Source organism: Oratosquilla oratoria, chromosome 18, assembly GCF_046742065.1.
Source record: "Oratosquilla oratoria isolate Oo_2021 chromosome 18, ASM4674206v1, whole genome shotgun sequence".
Lineage (NCBI taxonomy): Eukaryota > Metazoa > Arthropoda > Malacostraca > Stomatopoda > Squillidae > Oratosquilla > Oratosquilla oratoria.
The window spans coordinates 60,600,208-60,614,642 of NC_134794.1; the positions used below are offsets into that span (position 1 = coordinate 60,600,208).

The 14,435-nt window shown below is 36.5% G+C and overlaps 1 long non-coding RNA gene across 1 annotated transcript in view; it reads left to right on the forward strand.

Annotated features, from left to right (window-relative positions):
- The window catches only part of LOC143035298 (uncharacterized), a 104,647-nt gene extending 92,661 nt beyond the window's left edge, over nt 1-11,986 (forward strand). The window contains exons 4-6 of the long non-coding RNA XR_012967312.1: nt 4,578-4,701; nt 6,210-6,316; nt 11,906-11,986. This is a non-coding gene — a long non-coding RNA (uncharacterized LOC143035298). The remainder of the gene's footprint in view (nt 1-4,577; nt 4,702-6,209; nt 6,317-11,905) is intronic.
- The last annotated feature ends 2,449 nt before the right edge of the window (nt 11,987-14,435 follow it).

Consider the following 14,435-nt stretch of genomic DNA (forward strand, 5'->3'; position numbering starts at 1 on the left):
TATATTTGTTTCTAAAACATAATAATCTAGCACATATCTTTTAAGATAATTTTCTCCGTCCGGCAACAATGGAAGAAATTTGAAATCTTGGATAGTGCAGCAAAACTAAATACATCCCATTATTTAAAAATCTTTCCTTTTAATTAATGTATATTTTATCAGAAGCTTTTTTCTGTTATACAGAAGGAATACATTTTATTTGAAAATATATCAAGGATATTTCAGATCCCAACAAGACAATTCAAAATTTACAGCGAAAGACGTAGCAATGTAGCCACAGAAAGTGTCACATGTATCTGAATTTTACACTATTTATTAATAAATAAACATTCACATGTAAGTCTTCTGTTTCTGAAATGAGAATAATGTCGTCCGTATACCTCAGGGTTAATATTCAAATATTTACCTTCTCAAATCAACTATGAAAATCCTTCCAAAGCAAGTTTTGGGTTAAATTTTATAGCATTGCCTTATTCCTGTCTCGAGTTACAATAGTACTAAATAGAACCCTTGCAATATGCCAAGATACGTTAGATGTGTGATTGTTTACCTAATTGTACTTAATTTACCTAATTATACAGGAAAGCAACACTTCCTAGGTCCCGTCTCCTATTCTCTAGTTTTCCAACATACTTAGACTCAAATTTATGTACAGTTTCGACTTAACCTATATCCATAATTTCCAATTACCCTATTTAGATTACTGTACTCTTAGAGTTTGGGCTATATCACCTAAACTATTCAAAGTATTACAAAGGATTACAAAGGCAAAGCATGCCGACAGGAGACCTTTTGATCCATATCTAGGTCGGATGCAAAAAAAAACAAAAACAAAGAAAGAAAAAAAAAAAAAAACAACCATATTAATAATAAATTAAAACTATAACAATGTAAATAACAATTAAAATACATAAATAAATGCATTGGTATAGTTGAATAACAAACAAACAGGTAAATAGTAAATGATAATAAATTGACATATAACTAATAATAAATGAAAACCAGACAGACAAATTATAACAAAACAAAAACAAATAATATAACATAAATTATAATAATTACAGCATCTTACTTAGGTATTTATCTAAATGATTCTTAAAGCTTCGAACTGAACTACATTGCACTACCTGTGCAGGAAGTTTATTCCATTCATTAACTACACGGTTGGCAAAGTTGTTTCTACCTACTTCCAAATTGAATCTATTTCCGGACAGTTTGAGACCATTGTTTCTTGTCTGATTCTCATTCAATGTGAAAATTTTGTCACTTTTGATGTTGTCAATTCCCTTTAAAATCTTAAAGACCTGTATCAAGTCACCTCTGAGTCTACGCTTTTTTAGGGAAAACAGATTCATGTGCTTAAGTCGATTTTCGTATGATTTATTTTTGATATTTGGAATCAGTTTTGTGGCTCGCCGTTGTACCTTTTCCAGTCTGTCAATGTCTTTAATGAGATTCGGTGACCATACGGAAACAGCATATTCCAAATGTGGACGAACTAACGATTTATATAGCTTGTTAATGAGTGATGGACTTTTGAAATCAAAAGATCGCGCAATCAATCCCAGAATCTTATTTGCTTTCTCAGAGGCTGAAATACACTGCTTGGATGATTTGAGGTCGTTACTGATAATTTATGTATCTATATAGAAAACTGTATTTCTTCACATTCTTTCGATATGTGTTTTTTTCTTAATTTGTTACCTTGGTCTCTTGAAGCCCTTCCATCTGTAATTAGATCTCTTCTGTCAATGCAGTGACCTGAACACTGTGATTATGTCACCTTTTTCTCTTCAATCTTTCAAAGTTGGTAGACCCAGTGCTTTTTACCTCCATATGGTTTACCTGCTAGGCTGGGGACCAGTTTGGTTGGTGCCTTTTCTGTTCCCTCAATCTTGCTTATATCCTTCACTCTGTGTGGGGACCATACCACTGACGTATAGTCCAGTTTTGGACAGATCAAGGTTTCGATTATTTTTATAATCGCCTCTTCAACCATATCATGGAATGCCACTTTGATATTCTGCAGAATTCCGTATGTCTCTCCCATAATCCTGGGAATATGTCTTTAAGGTGGCAGGTTGTCTTTTATCAACACTCCCGAATCTTTCTCCTCCTCTGCTTTGGTAATGGGTTCTCTTTCCAACAAATTCTTTAAACCAGCGGTTCTTGATCTTTTTCAGCGCCCTTAGTACCCCTTCATATGTCAGAAAAAAATTATCATACCCCCCATCCAATACAAATACATACATCATCCATATACCAAGGCCTTTTCCCCCTTCCAAGGGAGGTAGCCAAAAAGGGAAAGTCATAAAAACACTCCCACCCATTTCATCCCTAAATACACTCCACACCCCTCCCACCCTTCCTCTCATCTGAGCACCTCCAATACAAATACAATGCGAAAATATGAAAAGGATAGCGATACAAACCTTGCTTTGCCTTCTCATTATAGATACACAGTACCATGCATTGGCTATCATGTCTCGTACCCCCAGGTTCAAGGTTTCACACCCCTAGTGGGTACAGGTACCCCAGATGTACCACTGGTGTAAAGATTAACCACCAAGCCCATGTACAACTTTGCATTTTTCTTTTATAATTTCGTTTCACGAGAACCATGATTGTTTTTTATTTTTAATGACTGAGAGACTTTTTGACGAAAATATTCGTCGTCTGTTAATCTGCATTCTAAAACATAGCTTACAGTGTCATCTCTTGGTACTAGTTCTGATGACCTTATTATTTGAGTACCAACCCAAGCGTCCTGTAGCGAAACAGACAATTCCTTCAGCGATATTGTTTTTTATCGTTTTTTTAAGAGTAGGCTCGACTCATTAGTATATCTGACAACAGCCAAGATGTGTATCAATTTGAAAAGCAACATCCATCTGAAGTTTTCATATTGGTGTTTACCTGTGTGAATGTTGGTTATGCAATGCTGTCTTTGGGCATTCAATAAAAGCAAAGGTAGTATACGTGATGCATCCAATATATTTGCAGTGTGCTCCTGCGCAAACTCCTGCAGCACGTCTACGCCACGTCTTCTGGACGCAACAAACTTTGTAAATAATGTCTACAACGCATTACAGATATTTATTCATCTCGGCCCAAGTGTGCAAAATAAATAAATAAATAAATAGATAAATAAATAAATAAAATAAATAAATGAATAAAATAAATAAACGAATAAAATTAAATGAATGAATAAATAAATTAATAGATAAAATAAAATAAAATAATAATAATTATGGCGATTTGTTACGACTAGGTAAAACTAATAGTTCTTTATACGAATTTTGTAGACTGTTTACACACTATAAAAATGAAAGCTTCACTTCAAGAACATACCAATTCGTTCCAGCAAAGAACAAGTGTATTTTGCATTTATTCCTATACTGCACGCCCTTATTTAGCCAGCCAATAAACTGTGATAATAGTGAACAAATAATAAAACAGATTAAGTTCCAGTATAGGTCTAATAAAATAAACTTGCCATTTCATATATTTAGTCTGTATTGTTTCTGCGAGACTAGTCAGGAATAAACTCAAGACTAAGACTCCTGTCTTTCCTACTCCGCTTACATCAACCTGTCAGAATGTCTCAACATATATATATATATATATATATATATATATATACATACATATATATATACACAGTATATATATGCAGTATCTATATATATATATATATATATATATATATATATATATATATATAAAGTTGGACTGTGTCTGCCTGCACGAGAACGAAGTTCTACGAAACTTGGACTACATAATTATCAAAGGTGTCGGAAGCCCCTGGATCACCTTGTCTTCCTAATTAATCTATCTTCTGTCTTCTGTTTTATTTTCCCTTTTGTTATATTCATTCTCTATGAAATTTCTTCGTTATTCACTTCTTATTGTGCCTGGTTTTAATTTTCTAAGCTTTCATCTGATAAATTTAATCTAAATGTTCAAAAACAGCATCTCTTTTAATTTGTTTTGCACATGTTTTAGAATAGGCCATTTAGTATTATTGTAGGAGAATCTATCCCCATCATCTATATCCCCGTGTATGTCCTGCACGTGAATAATATCAGAGTACCTGGGCGGTTTTTGTAAGATTTCTTTTACCTTTCTCTGAGTTATATGTGGTACAACTTTGCATTTTTTCCTTTCGCCATATTTGTTTTCACGCAAACCATGTTTAAAACAAATATCTTATGTCAAAAATAGTTTTTGAGGGACATTTTGACGAAAATACTTGTCTGTTAATTTGTGATGACATTACGGTGTTTACCAACCCAATCTCAATTGACAATGTCGTCCTGTAGAGAAACGGACGAATCCTTTAGCAATATTAAGTTTTTCATCGTCTTTTGATTCCCTAAAAGTCTCTAACAACAGCCAAGATGTGTAGGTAGACGGTATGGTTGTAGGATATCATTTGGAACCGAAATATCTCTCTGTAGAATTTTTCAAATTGGTTCATTGGTGCATAACCGTATCCATGTTAGTTCTGCACCGCTGTCTTTGGGCACTCAAAAAAAATAAGGGTTATATTCGTGACACTTTCAATATTTTTGCAGTGTGCTCCTAGACAATCCCGCTGTTCACACTATGCCTTCTAGAAGCCACGAGTTTTGTAAACAATTACTACAACATGATGCAAGTATTTTTTTTTCATCACGGCCCTGATGTGCCAATAAAAAGGTTAATTGTAGTGATTTGTTACCACTAGATAAAACTGATTATTCTTTACATGACAAGTCAGATACATTTTTTAGATTGTTTACATACACATATACATAGACCAACGGCTTTTCCCCCTTAAAAGGGAGGTAGCCAAAGTCAAAGGCATAAAATCAATTCCTATCCATTTCATCTCCGCATACTCCACTCCCATTCACCAACCCTCCCTCTCTCTTATCTTGGCTCCTCCTGGATGATGGGTCTTCCCTGCATCTTGCCCATTGCCCTGGGTCAGAAGCAGTGTCGCAGGACACAGCACATACACAGTAAGGCCGCTTTATTTAATCAGCGACCCCTCCCCTCTCCGTCCCCTCATGCAGAAAAGGAGAAGACGGGGAGAATCCCCTTCGGGCTGCTTCAAAATATCATTCACACATACTCCCTCACCCCCCATCCCCCGCCCACTCCCATGCATCACAACATTATCCATACACAACCATTCTCCACTCACCCCTATCTTCTGTCTTCTCACTTCCTTCCTCAGCAGACATTCCCCTCTTTCCCAATGTTCCCTTTACCCCATCCATACATCTCATCCTTGGTCGCCTCCTCATGTTTCCTTCCACCTCTGCCTTCTACATCTCTTTTACTAATCTTTCTCCACTCATTCTTTCCATGTGTCCAAACTATCCCGATACTCTTTCATCAACTCTATCTCCCAACTCCCTTTCCACCCCCCGTTCTCCTTCTCACCTCGTTTCTCATTTTATCCAGCCTAGTAACCCCTACCATACTTCTCAGGCATTTCATCTCAAACTCATTTGAACTCTTCTTCACTACAACTATCGCTAAAAATATACAAATACGTTCCAGTGAATGACATTTTTATTCCTATACTACAAGCCCTATATTCTGTCTTGTTTTATTCTTTTGTTGTATTTATTCTATGCAATTTCTTTGTAATTCACTTATTATTTATCCTGGTTTTATTTTTCTAAGCTTATTTATCTGATAAATTTAATAAAAATCCATAAAGCAACATATCTCATAATTTGTTTTGCATAATGCTTTCGAAAAAGGCGGCTTAGTATCATTGTGAGTAAATTTAGTCCCATCATTTAGCTTTCCGTATAATTATGTTCTGTGCGGTTATCATAAGCTTTCTTCTGGTTTTCTCTTTGAGTTCTATATGCTATTTATATATTGTCACCTCTTCTCTACTATTCTTTTCTTACCAATCTTAATTTTCCTTAGTAGTTCTTTCTTCATTTTTATAATTCCTAATTTGATATTGAATAGCCTGCGAAGCAGATGGCGTGACAGGTAGGTTTTACGAGAATGGCTGAACCAGACGACGTAATTTCAAATTGCAACAAAAAAGAAGAAATTTTGTATTCTATTTTGCTACTATTGACATATTTCGGTAAAACTAGATACCTTTAATTTTTAAAATAGTTGCACTTTAATGTATTATTATTCTACTCTTTTTTTTTTCCTCTATTTTCATCCTAATCGTGCATTTTCCTCAGTTGTTCTTCTGCAGCGCTCGACACAATCACCGTTCATCAAGCACAGTGACAATGCATGAAGAATTAACACAACTCAGGACATCAGTTCAGAGTTGGTGGCGCCACGGGTAGGTTTAAGAAGTGGTTGGAGCAGACGACGTTTTGTGGATAGGATAAGTGATTTAAAATTGAAATAAATAAAAGACTTTTTTGTGTAATTCATGTAGCTACTGTACGAGACTTTGGGAAGTACTAGAACCTAATTCCGGTAAAACTTACAAAACTTTGCATTTTTTTTTCTTTGCATTAGACTTCCTTTCCCATTCTTGGCTCCATGCAAAAATAGTGCCCAGGTATTTTGGTGATAGTCTATATATAGTCCTCGTTGTTCACTCTTCTCATGGTTGTTATGTCATCTGCAAACATATAACTTATATATATAGCATATAGTATATAGCTTATAGTATGTATATAGTATATAGCTTATAAATGTATGTATATATTATATAGCTTATAAACATGTAGCTTATATATATAGCATATAGTATATAGTATATAGCATGTATTATATAGCATATAGTATATAGCTTATATATATGGCATATAGTATAGCTTGTTCTTTCCATCATGTCAATGACATAGACAATAAATATTATTGATGCAAGCACTGAACCTTGTGGAACTCCGCTCGTTACTGCTCTCCATCTTATCCTCTACTACTGTCCTCGTGTATCCTTCAAGAAGTCTTTCATCCAATCTTGTAGTTTGCCTTTGAATCCTCCAACGTGCTCAAATTTTTACAAAAGTTAACTGTGAGGTACTTTATCAAATGCTTTCTGTAGGTAGAGGTACACAGAGTCCCCCACCCCCCACCCCTCCCTCTCTTGCAGCATATGAACCACTCTCGAGTAGAGGCTGTCGACACACCCGAACTTCCAGATATGAAGGCAATTTGACTGTGTCAGAATGTTCATCACTTCAAGATATTTGGCCCATTTATCTTTCACAATCCTTTGACATAATTTCACTATTGTGCTGATCAATGATACCGGTCTATAATATAGTAGTGTCTCTTTACTTCTACGTTTGTGATTTGGTACCACATTTGCCCTTTTCCAATCAAGCCGCACTATGCCATCTTTCAACGGACATATAATAAGACTGAATCTTGGAGGAGGGGGTGTCTGTTTACAAGATTCACAGGGTATTACTCCGGCAGGCACCTGTGCTGAGACATAGGCAAAGGGTGCATGTATATTCTGATGTTCGAAGGGTTGTGAACGGTACAGAGTAGACTTGTTATACGTAGTCGAGAATGATCTGTATAAGGGCGTAGTATACCTGGCGAGGATATAGTTCCTATGATTATTCGGGACGTTCTTTGGGATGGGAATTAGCTAGGAGGTAATTTTTAGAATGTATTATGTCCGAAATGCAACGTCGACGTGGCGTTTGCTGGCTCATGCAATACGAATTATCGTTTCTGTTTGTACTCGGATGGGGCGTCGGGAAGGGGACGGGGGGGGGGGGGGGCAGTCCCCCTTAAATCCATGATGTGTTTGAGGCTTTGCCGGTCGTCACGTATAATTTCGTTAGTTTTTTTTTAAATGATAGTATATCAGTGTATGATGAAAGTCAAACTCATGCGGCTAATTTGAAGTTTTATTTTGATATAATTATCCATACACCACCAACCATATTTGTATAATTTGTTTAATTTTGCTTCCCCCTTTAAAAAATCTTGCCCCCTCCGTACAAAAATTCCTCCGAACGCCCTTTATAAAGAGAAAATGACCTTTGGTACATGCCTACGAAATTTGATAAATTAAATATTTTTTGTATTTCGTATTCCTCCAACAACGCCACTGTTGCCAGATCTCAAAATACATACATACATACATACATACATACATACATATATATATATATATATATATATATATATATATATATATATATATATATATTCTTTTTGCTGTTGTATGACAAAAGAAAAAATATGACTATAATTTTTCCACAAAAAAGACATTATTTACATGCGCCTGAGTAAATGCAATAGATTCTGATCCTTGGTTTTGTAGGCCTTGAATAGAAATGATGAATTATAAGAAATATGGAAACAAAATTAATAGAAATTTCCAGTCGTCGGACAGGTACGAATTTCGAAAATAATAATAATGGTAATAATGATAATAATAATAATGATAATAATAATAATAATAATAATAATAATAATAATAACAATAATAATAATAACAATAATAATAATAATAATAATAATAATAATAATAATAATAATAATAATAACAATAATAATGATAATAATAATAATAATAATAATAATAATAATAATAATAATAATAATAATAATAATAATAATAATAATAATAATAATAATAATAATAATAATAATAATAATAATAATACAAACATACATATACCAATGGATATTTCCCCCTTACAAGAGAGGTAGCCAAAAAAGAAAAGCATGAAATCTACTCCCACGGTAATACATTACCCCATCTCACAATCTCGAAACAAGAAACACGTCGAGAAGCTACGGCCCATGCCCATGGCGTAGGAGGAAAAGCGTTAGAATGGATCAGTGACAGAAAACAGCGAGTCACGATATATGGTGTAAAATCCAAATGGGGGGAGTGTTTCTAGTGGAGTTCCCCAGGGGTCGGTTTTGGATTCCTTATTGTTCATTATGTACATAATCGACTTGGACAATAGGATTTATAGTGATGTTAGTAAGTTTGCGGACGACACGAAAATGGGACGCCTAATTAGGTCAGGAGAGGACGCCGAGATATTGCAGGATGATCTTAACAAATTGTTCACTTGATCGGTGAAATGGCAAATGGACTTCAATATCTCAAAGTGCAGCGTGTTAAACGTAAGGCTACACAAACCCAAAAAACAGATAAAGCTTAGATAACACGTTTTTAGAGAAAACTGAGCGCGAGAGAGACTTGGGAGTTCTAGTGAGTTCTGACCTTAAATCCAGGAAACAGTGCATTAGCGCCAGGAATAAAACTGACAGAGCATTAGGCTTCATTGCTTGGACGGTTAAGGGTAGAAGTGCAGAGGTAATTATCAAAATCTATCCAGCGTTAGACCCATCCTTGACTATGCGGTACAGTTTTGATCTCTATCTTATAGAATGGATATAAATTCATTAGAATCAGTACAGAGGAGAATGACCAAAATGATACATGGGGTCAGAAATTTACCTTACGAGGAGAGGTTTAGGTACCTTAACTTACACTCTCTGGAAAACGCAGAGTGCTGGGTGATCTAACAGGAGTGTTCAAGTGGATCAAAGGCTTTAACAAGGGTGACGCAAACAAGGTCATCATATTAAGACAACAGGACAGGACTCGCAGTAATGGATTTAAATTGGACAATTTTAAAAGGAAATAGGCAAGAATTGGTTTACTAATAGGGTGATCAATGAATGGAACAGACTTAGTAACCATGTAGTGAGCGCTGAATATATCAGTTGTTTTAAGAAACGGTTAGACAACTTTATGGATGGGTATGACAGGTGGTAATGGACATGGAACTGCCTAGTATAGACCTTATGGTCTCTTGCAGTCTTCTTCATTTTTATGTTCTTTGGCCTAATATGTGTTTTGGAGACTCAGGGCAAACGACAGTAACAGTTAGGAATCGGAGAGAAGTGCAGGACTCGAACCCACGACCGGGTGGGTACTATATCCGATTTCGTCTAAATGGCTTATGATATTTTCTGAGAAAAGGATGTCATATTTCAAAACGAAAACTACAAGCCCTGTTGCCTGAGTACTAATTGACCATTTACCTAATATTCATTTGTTTATCAATTTATTCATAATCATTATTATTTTCATGGAGCTGGCAAGGATGTGTAGGTGTGGATAAGGCAAATCCTCATAACGAGGAAGTGGCTTGCATTCTCTTTGGTAAATATGACATACAGGTGTACCAACCTAACTTCTATGTCCCATAGTTATCCAAATGATATTTTTCATTTACTTTCTCATTTGCAGTCTGCATCACAAGCTCAATATTTCAATTTTGTTCGGCATTTGATATTTTTCTTACATTATTAATTGTTCTGTAGTTAAAGGATTTACGTTTTGTAAAAAAAAATTACTTGCAGCAGTACAATAGCCATCAAAGTTATATTTGCAAATTTAATTTTTGAAATTAGCAACTACACGACTACCAAAAGTAACGTTACATTTTCTTAATGTAATTCAGAAATGTGTTAGTCATTCACATATCCAAATGTGATTTTACTTTTTGTTTAAGCCGTGTTTCACTGAATAAGACTTCATCCGTGCAGACAATGTGGGTTTTCGTTATGACGTCAATGCTGCTTGGCGGGAAAGGAGGGCGTCGCGTGACCAGCATTTGCAATTTTCTTTTATTATTATTATTATTTTTTTTTTATTGTCAAACTATTATTGTTCTTCCTGAAATTAGCAATACAACAATAACATATAGATACTATTGAACAGTTGCAATTGTATCTATGATATATACGTAAAATGTCTGGCCATTCATCTAGGTGACGATGCCACTTTCCAGCACCACATTATGCAGACCATGAAAAGAGCAAGGAGGATGACCAGCTGGGTACTAAGGACTTTCTCCTCAAGAGAGGTACAAGTAATGCTTACCCTTTGGAAGGCGCTTATTCAACCGATCCTAGACTACTGTAGCCAACTCTGGTCACCACATAAACGAGGAGACATCCAGAAGCTTGAAGCTGTCCAAAGGAATTGCACCAGACATATCAGAGTGATGAAGGATCTCAACTATTGGGATCGCCTGGAAGCACTGGGTTTCTACTCCCAACAAAGGAGAGAAAGGTATAGGGCCATCTATACATGGAAAATCCTAGAGGGCCTTGTTCCTGACCCCAAACCCTCAACAATCAAGCCGTACCACAGCGTAAGGCACGGGCGCAAGTGTGAGAGACAAATTCTCCCACCAACATCCCCAGAGAGGCTTAAGACCTTACTGGCATCCAGCCTAGGTCACGAGGGTCCAGAAATATTTAACGCCCTCCCAAAAGAAGTGAGAGAGAGAGAAGCAAATGGTGGACAGTTTCAAGCATGTACTGGACAGGTTTCTACGGAAGGCGCCAAACGAGCCCCCAGTGCCAAGCTACACCGCCATCAGTAGGTTGTCATCTTACACAATAACAGACCAACTGGCCCTTGAGAGGAGGGACAGCAGGACAGGCAGCAGCGGTAGATCACTATGACTGTGAGGAATGACCTCGAAACTTCTCCAAGTCCAAGTAAGCTAATAAATGAATAGTAACCAGCTAATGGCAGTTATATTTACACACACACAGGTCACACAATGTATAGATCGAGCACACAGGGCAAAGGTTGCTGCTCCGTAATTTTTCCTCCGATTAAACCCAATTTGTTCTCTATTCCTTGGATCCCTTTCGCAAAATAAACATGACGCACAAAATTGTTCTCAAGGATAGTAACGCTGGTGAAGAACCCTTTCGTACCGATAAGGTTTGTCGCATATTTTGTTCTGATTAGCGGTAGATTTTATTCAGCTGGGGGTTGGGGGGAAAGGCTGGCAAACCCCTCCCTCCCCCACTTCCCCTTCGTTAGTGATAACTGAATATTCAAAAATTATTTACGTGCAGAATTAACATTTTTCACTGTTACAAAGATTAGTAAAATAAATATCACCTGCAGATGCGGAAGCGTGGGAGTTGACATGCAGATGCTAAGGTGGTGAAAAATCTGCTGACATATTTGAATATAACAACACGAGCTTAAAGGGTTCGTTTTCTTCTAATATCTATTTATTTGTTGTCTTGTTGTATTTTTCTATTTTATACAGACACGCACACTCATGTGTATATATATATATATATATATATATATATATATATATATATATATATATATATATATATATATATATATATATATATATATATATATATGCGTGCGTGTGTGTGTACAATGTGGCATTCTAAGGTTCATGCTGATTGGATTATACTCGACGTTTTGACGTCATAACGCGGCCTCTTGACTAATGGTGTCATCGCGCCACGCGAGTAAGCAAAGTTTATGGTCTCGTTTCCCCACAGGCAAGAAATAGGCTTTGTAGGTCGAAGGGTAACAGGTTCACGGTTTTCTGACAGGGGACATTATTCATTTAGCCTGGTTTCTTTCTTTGGTGTTTATCAGAACAACATTTATCTGTTGTCATCGTAGCGATAGCGTTGTGTAGAAGTGCAATTGAGTAAGGTGTACAAATATAGAGAAAAAGATAATAGAATATTCCACTCATGTCAAATTGTAGATAAAATTATTTCGAATTAAATCTTGACTTTGTACGACGCAATAAACAAGATATTTTCGTTTGATGTCTTCACCCGGGGCTGACATAAAACGGTTTTCATTTGAACTATTGCAACTTGTATGAATAAAATCAACAGGTGACAGACATAATAAGAGGAAAAGTTCCAGCTGGCACGATTTTTTTTTTCTGTAAAATTTTCATTGACTACACATTTTATTCTAGCAGTCTAGCTGCCGTCAGGGGATTTGATTTAGTCGAGCCCTACTCAAATGCGCAGGGGAAGAGTTTATTGGCTTAGACCTTCCTATATGGCCGAAAATAACCTCACAAAAATAGAAGGGTTGGAAACCCTTTCTATGTTAATCCTTTCCCTATCGCCTTGTTACTTGTACACCTGGCAGCCGCCAGGCGATTTTATTCAGCCAAGGCGGGACACCCTGCGCAGTGGAATGTTTACATACACATACACGCGGCTCGACGTTGCAGTAGAACCGTTCTCGATTGCTAATCCAGCGATCTGAATTAAAGTTCCACCCACAGCTGGGAAAAAAAAAATAGCCACGGTGTACTACGAGCCGGCACTTCAACTCTGGTGGGCAAGTTGTGTGTGTGAGGTTATAGCATTACCCATATATATGGCCATGTATGATCTTAGATCTCTCATCCGGGATGGTAAAGCTGTTAATCATGAGTCCAACACGTGATCCAAGACCACGGCGAATCACACACACACACGCCCTTTCGTCGAATGGACGGCGAGAATTAGAGTTCCGAAGAAAAAGGAAAATCTACGTGGATTTCAACGTCCAGGAAGTGCCTTATTGTATTTATAGGGAAGGGGAGAGCTCGTGGTGTAGTGGGGGGTGATAGGGAAGGAGAAGGGGAGGGATTATTGAGGGAAATGGAAGGAAATGAGGAAGGGGGGGACATGGTCCAGGAGGCCAGGCGTCTTGTAAACAAAAGACGGACCGATGATGATTTCGGTGATGACGGGATCAACAAAAATGTAAAGATTAGAAGTATAGATAAGAGCAGCACAGTGGAAGGTGATGATAATAGTTTCCAGGGATTTAAAGAGGGTGGGGGGGATACCAACCTCCCCCGATTGGCAAGACTAGAGGAGAAACTTGATAAGATGACCGAGCATTGGGAAAACAGGTTCGGTAACGTAGCCAAGATTGCGCAGAGAGTTGAAAGATTGGAAGAACTAGAGAAGGCGAACAAAAACTTAACTTTAGAAATAGAAGAATTAAAAAGACAGTTAAAAGAAGTTAAAGAAGAGAATGAGGAATTAAAGAGGAATAATAAAGACAATAAAGAGGCCATAGCAAAGGAAGCACAGGGCTGGAAAAATCCAAGAAAACAGTAAAGTTGCATTTACTGACATAATTAAGCAACAAATGAAAGAACAAACTGAAGACTCAGTTATTAAAGTGATGAGACGGAAGGAGAATATAGTAAGAGACTTAGCAGACAAAAAGAAATGTATAATTATATTAGGAATGGAAGAGAAATTTAACCAAAATAGAACCACAAGAATTAAAGAGGAAAAAGAAAAAGTAAACAGTTTACTAGAATTAGTTCAGGAAGATGAACATGAAATCATGAAACAAATTGAAGAGATGTTTAGGCTCGGAAAATATAGTACAGATAAAACCAGACCAATTAAGATTAAATTCAGGTCACAAACAACAGCAGAAAATATCTTAGCAAAAACAGGGAAGCTAGCAGCAAGTGAACAATATAAAAAGGTATGGATAAAAAGAGAAATGAATAAAGAGGAAAGAGAGGAAGAAAAAATGAAAAGGAAAGAAGCTAAAGAAAAAAACGAGAACAGAACGGAGTCAGAAAAAGAAGAATTCTATTGGAGAGTAGTGAATATGAAAGTGAGGAAATGGACCATAACAGAAACAA